This window comes from Zonotrichia albicollis, chromosome 6 (assembly GCF_047830755.1).
Source record: "Zonotrichia albicollis isolate bZonAlb1 chromosome 6, bZonAlb1.hap1, whole genome shotgun sequence".
Taxonomy (NCBI): domain Eukaryota; kingdom Metazoa; phylum Chordata; class Aves; order Passeriformes; family Passerellidae; genus Zonotrichia; species Zonotrichia albicollis.
The window spans coordinates 98,238-104,759 of NC_133824.1; positions in this window are offsets into that span (position 1 = coordinate 98,238).

Below are 6,522 nucleotides of genomic sequence, written 5' to 3' on the forward strand. Positions count from 1 at the left end.
GCGATGCCAGTCCGTGCCACGTGCAAAGAAAGGCCACCTCGTCAGCTGGGAAGGTCCTGCTGTCACCGGGCTGGTGTCTCTCAGACAGCTAGATTAAAGAGAACCAAACATCAGTGCCTGATCTTGGCACCCCATCGGCCAAAACCCCACCAGTCTGCTACTCACCCTGCTCCTAGGAAGGCCCGGCACCTGCTAACTCTGACCCTCTGCCATGGATGCAATGCATCTGCACCTGAAAGAAAGTTAGAACATGTGTCAAACACCACCAGGATAACTCACAAGCTGCAAACACCTTAGGTCCATCTAGGAATAGCATCTAGAGCCCAAGTACAGCCCCCATTACAAATTTACACTCCCCAGGGCTTGTCCCATTGCAGCTGGCCGTGCGGCAGGGCAGAACAGCTCCGGCACCCATATGTGTGCAGACACCCATGACACAGAACGTGACAAACAGGGGGACATCAAACACCACACATCATGCTTGTGGTGAGGGCCTCGAGGGAAGAAGGCAAAAGGGACCCCAAAGACACACTAGGGAACACGGCACACCGGAAACCACGACACAAACCAGAGCTGTTCTGCACTGCCCGCCTGAAAGCTGCCATCAAAAGTAGAGCCTCTCCCTTTAGCTGTCCTAAGAGGCCCTTGGAGAAGTTTGCTTTTCCCTCCGCTAATTTTTAAATCTGTCCCAAGAACTCCCAACCTGCTACACCCCCATCTCCAGGCCGTGGCTCCCAACTTATCTTTTGGATGATCGGCGACGGGAATCCACGTTGCACCTGAAATGAGTCTGCTTCAGAGAGCCTCGTGATGGCCTGTGAGCCTCTCGGTCAGCTACAATAAAGAAAACCAAAACCAAAGAATGAGTCCAGAGTTATGCGGGCCAAATCCCAGCCAGTCAGCTACTTGCCCTCTCCTCAGTGTGCCTGGCTCCCTCAGGCTCCAGCTTCATCCTGATTCCAAGGCTGTGGCCTTTATTAGGGCTGGCACCTGGGTTAGAGAAAGGCAAAGTTAAATGGCATTCCTGTGAGTGCACTGGATGACTCTGTGTGCTCTAAGACATGGGAATGCCTCTGCTAGAAGCCTTGTGGGGGGGGCCCTCAAATAAACAAATAAACACCCTTTCTCACCCTGCTGCCTGCAAACTCCCTCCCAAGAACTCCTAACTGGATACCTGCTCACCCTCCCTCTCCCACTCACAATCCTCAACTCACCTGAAGCCTCAATCTCAAACATCATCCTTGACACTGGGCAGATCCCTCTTGTGACATGATCAAGCTGCTGAAAAAATTCTTCTCCTTGAGAGCTGAGCAATAACAACCACTTCTCTCCACGGCTCACCTTGACTGCTGCTATCCAGATTCACTTCCTAAAAAGAAAGACAAAGAAGTGAGCTCTAACAGAGTCACCATGTACACTTCTGCTCCACAGACAAATGGGGCCTCACCTGCTCGGGGGAATCCCCTCACCCGGGATGGGGCCCTCTGGCCCAGATTTAATTCATCTGAATCTGAAAAAAACGTTAGGACAAGAGTCACACTGTTGCAGGACAACTTAAGAGCTCCAGATGTCCTGTGTCCATCGACAAATCCCATCTGGAGTCCAACTACACCCCACATTACACATTCCAAGTCCCCGGGCCCTCTCCTATCGCACCAGGCTATGCGGCAGGGCAGAGCAGCCCCGGCACAAATGTGTGCTGACACCCGTGACACAGGACAGACAGGACAGGACACACAACGGGGACACAACAGGAACAGAAATCTCTTGGCAAGGAAAATGGCTGCAAGGACTGAGAGCATGCAAAAGGAGATGACTGAGTTCAAACTGACGGTGAGCTGATGAGGCTCAGAGAACACTGCAGGAAGAAGATGCTAACTACTGTTCTTGGAATCAATCATTCAAAGATGGATGCCTAGGAATCCTATGGTCAGAATCCTCTGCCTGCCCTCACATTCTTTCAAGCCCTAATCCACCATAATGGATCCAGGTGGGGCACAGCTGTCCGTACAGCTCAGAACAAGACCTGACAAGACATCTGACTGGATGCTTCCAAAGAGAGAACTTTTGACTGGGGAGCTCAGACAGGTATCAGAATTGCATCTCTGGCCTGGGTGCCAGGCCAAGGAATGCAGAGATCACAGATGCTAACAATGATGCCAAGGTTTCTGACAGGCCCCTCAAAGTGCTAAGGTAAAAGACAGGAGATACACAAACAACACATAATGCACAGCAGACAAGTGACACCAGACACACCGGGACTGCTCTGCCCTGAACACCTCAGCACTGTGATCAAAGGTGAGACTTGGCTTTCATGGGGCCTAAGGGGCCACTTCATGGACACCCCCCCACCGCCAAATTGGACTCAAAAACCCTTCCCAGTAATTCCCAAACCAGCACCCTGCCTTCATCCCCTCTGTGGGTCATAGCCCTCTACTTATCTCTCAGACATCTGGCGATGCCAGTCCGTGCCACGTGCAAAGAAAGGCCACCTCGTCAGCTGGGAAGGTCCTGCTGTCACCGGGCTGGTGTCTCTCAGACAGCTAGATTAAAGAGAACCAAACATCAGTGCCTGATCTTGGCACCCCATCGGCCAAAACCCCACCAGTCTGCTACTCACCGTGCTCCTAGGAAGGCCCGGCACCTGCTAACTCTGACCCTCTGCCATGGATGCAATGCATCTGCACCTGAAAGAAAGTTAGAACATGTGTCAAACACCACCAGGATAACTCACAAGCTGCAAACACCTTAGGTCCATCTAGGAATAGCATCTAGAGCCCAAGTACAGCCCCCATTACAAATTTACACTCCCCAGGGCTTGTCCCATTGCAGCTGGCCGTGCGGCAGGGCAGAACAGCTCCGGCACCCATATGTGTGCAGACACCCGTGACACAGAACGTGACAAACAGGGGGACATCAAACACCACACATCATGCTTGTGGTGAGGGCCTCGAGGGAAGAAGGCAAAAGGGATCCCAAAGACACACTAGGGAACACGGCACACCGGAAACCACGACACAAACCAGAGCTGTTCTGCACTGCCCGCCTGAAAGCTGCCATCAAAAGTAGAGCCTCTCCCTTTAGCTGTCCTAAGAGGCCCTTGGAGAAGTTTGCTTTTCCCTCCGCTAATTTTTAAATCTGTCCCAAGAACTCCCAACCTGCTACACCCCCATCTCCAGGCCGTGGCTCCCAACTTATCTTTTGGATGATCGGCGACGGGAATCCACGTTGCACCTGAAATGAGTCTGCTTCAGAGAGCCTCGTGATGGCCTGTGAGCCTCTCGGTCAGCTACAATAAAGAAAACCAAAACCAAAGAATGAGTCCAGAGTTATGCGGGCCAAATCCCAGCCAGTCAGCTACTTGCCCTCTCCTGAGTGTGCCTGGCTCCCTCAGGCTCCAGCTTCATCCTGATTCCAAGGCTGTGGCCTTTATTAGGGCTGGCACCTGGGTTAGAGAAAGGCAAAGTTAAATGGCATTCCTGTGAGTGCACTGGATGACTCTGTGTGCTCTAAGACATGGGAATGCCTCTGCTAGAAGCCTTGTGGGGGGGGCCCTCAAATAAACAAATAAACACCCTTTCTCACCCTGCTGCCTGCAAACCCCCTCCCAAGAACTCCTAACTGGATACCTGCTCACCCTCCCTCTCCCACTCACAATCCTCAACTCACCTGAAGCCTCAATCTCAAACATCATCCTTGACACTGGGCAGATCCCTCTTGTGACATGATCAAGCTGCTGAAAAAATTCTTCTCCTTGAGAGCTGAGCAATAACAACCACTTCTCTCCACGGCTCACCTTGACTGCTGCTATCCAGATTCACTTCCTAAAAAGAAAGACAAAGAAGTGAGCTCTAACAGAGTCACCATGTACACTTCTGCTCCACAGACAAATGGGGCCTCACCTGCTCGGGGGAATCCCCTCACCCGGGATGGGGCCCTCTGGCCCAGATTTAATTCATCTGAATCTGAAAAAAACGTTAGGACAAGAGTCACACTGTTGCAGGACAACTTAAGAGCTCCAGATGTCCTGTGTCCATCGACAAATCCCATCTGGAGTCCAACTACACCCCACATTACACATTCCAAGTCCCCGGGCCCTCTCCTATCGCACCAGGCTATGCGGCAGGGCAGAGCAGCCCCGGCACAAATGTGTGCTGACACCCGTGACACAGGACAGACAGGACAGGACACACAACGGGGACACAACAGGAACAGAAATCTCTTGGCAAGGAAAATGGCTGCAAGGACTGAGAGCATGCAAAAGGAGATGACTGAGTTCAAACTGACGGTGAGCTGATGAGGCTCAGAGAACACTGCAGGAAGAAGATGCTAACTGAATGATTGATTCCAAGAACAGTAAAGATGGATGCCTAGGAATCCTATGGTCAGAATCCTCTGCCTGCCCTCACATTCTTTCAAGCCCTAATCCACCATAATGGATCCAGGTGGGGCACAGCTGTCTGTACAGCTCAGAACAAGACCTGACAAGACATCTGACTGGATGCTTCCAAAGAGAGAAGAGTCTGATGCCTGCCTGAGCTCCCGAGTCAAAAGTTCTATGGCCTGGGTGCCAGGCCAAGGAATGCAGAGATCACAGATGCTAACAATGATGCCAAGGTTTCTGACAGGCCCCTCAATGTGCTAAGGTAAAAGACAGGAGATACACAAACAACACATAATGCACAGCAGACAAGTGACACCAGACACACCGGGACTGCTCTGCCCTGAACACCTCAGCACTGTGATCAAAGGTGAGACTTGGCTTTCATGGGGCCTAAGGGGCCACTTCATGGACATCCCCCCACCGCCAAATTGGACTCAAAAACCCCTCCCAGTAATTCCCAAACCAGCACCCTGCCTTCATCCCCTCTGTGGGTCATAGCCCTCTACTTATCTCTCAGACATCTGGCGATGCCGGTCCGTGCCAGGTGCAAAGAAAGGCCACCTTGTCAGCTGGGAAGGTCCTGCTGTCACCGGGCTGGTGTCTCTCGGACAGCTAGAGTAAAGAGAACCAAACATCAGTGCCTGATCTTGGCACCCCATCGGCCAAAACCCCACAAGTCTGCTACTCACCCTGCTCCTAGGAAGGCCCGGCACCTGCTAACTCTGACCCTCTGCCATGGATGCAATGCATCTGCACCTGAAAGAAAGTTAGAACATGTGTCAAACACCACCAGGATAACTCACAAGCTGCAAACACCTTAGGTCCATCTAGGAATAGCATCTAGAGCCCAAGTACAGCCCCCATTACAAATTTACACTCCCCAGGGCTTGTCCCATTGCAGCTGGCCATGCGGCAGGGCAGAACAGCTCCAGCACCCATATGTGTGCAGACACCCGTGACACAGAACGTGACAAACAGGGGGACATCAAACACCACACATCATGCTTGTGGTGAGGGCCTCGAGGGAAGAAGGCAAAAGGGACCCCAAAGACACACTAGGGAACACGGCACACCGGAAACCACGACACAAACCAGAGCTGTTCTGCACTGCCCGCCTGAAAGCTGCCATCAAAAGTAGAGCCTCTCCCTTTAGCTGTCCTAAGAGGCCCTTGGACAAGTTTGCTTTTCCCTCCGCTAATTTTTAAATCTGTCCCAAGAACTCCCAACCTGCTACGTCCCCATCTCCAGGCCGTGGCTCCCAACTTATCTTTTGGATGATCGGCGACGGGAATCCACGTTGCACCTGAAATGAGTCTGCTTCAGAGAGCCTCGTGATGGCCTGTGAGCCTCTCGGTCAGCTACAATAAAGAAAACCAAAACCAAAGAATGAGTCCAGAGTTATGCGGGCCAAATCCCAGCCAGTCAGCTACTTGCCCTCTCCTGAGTGTGCCTGGCTCCCTCAGGCTCCAGCTTCATCCTGATTCCAAGGCTGTGGCCTTTATTAGGGCTGGCACCTGGGTTAGAGAAAGGCAAAGTTAAATGGCATTCCTGTGAGTGCACTGGATGACTCTGTGTGCTCTAAGACATGGGAATGCCTCTGCTAGAAGCCTTGTGGGGGGGGCCCTCAAATAAACAAATAAACACCCTTTCTCACCCTGCTGCCTGCAAACCCCCTCCCAAGAACTCCTAACTGGATACCTGCTCACCCTCCCTCTCCCACTCACAATCCTCAACTCACCTGAAGCCTCAATCTCAAACATCATCCTTGACACTGGGCAGATCCCTCTTGTGACATGATCAAGCTGCTGAAAAAATTCTTCTCCTTGAGAGCTGAGCAATAACAACCACTTCTCTCCACGGCTCACCTTGACTGCTGCTATCCAGATTCACTTCCTAAAAAGAAAGACAAAGAAGTGAGCTCTAACAGAGTCACCATGTACACTTCTGCTCCACAGACAAATGGGGCCTCACCTGCTCGGGGGAATCCCCTCACCCGGGATGGGGCCCTCTGGCCCAGATTTAATTCATCTGAATCTGAAAAAAACGTTAGGACAAGAGTCACACTGTTGCAGGACAACTTAAGAGCTCCAGATGTCCTGTGTCCATCGACAAATCCCATCTGGAGTCCAACTACACCC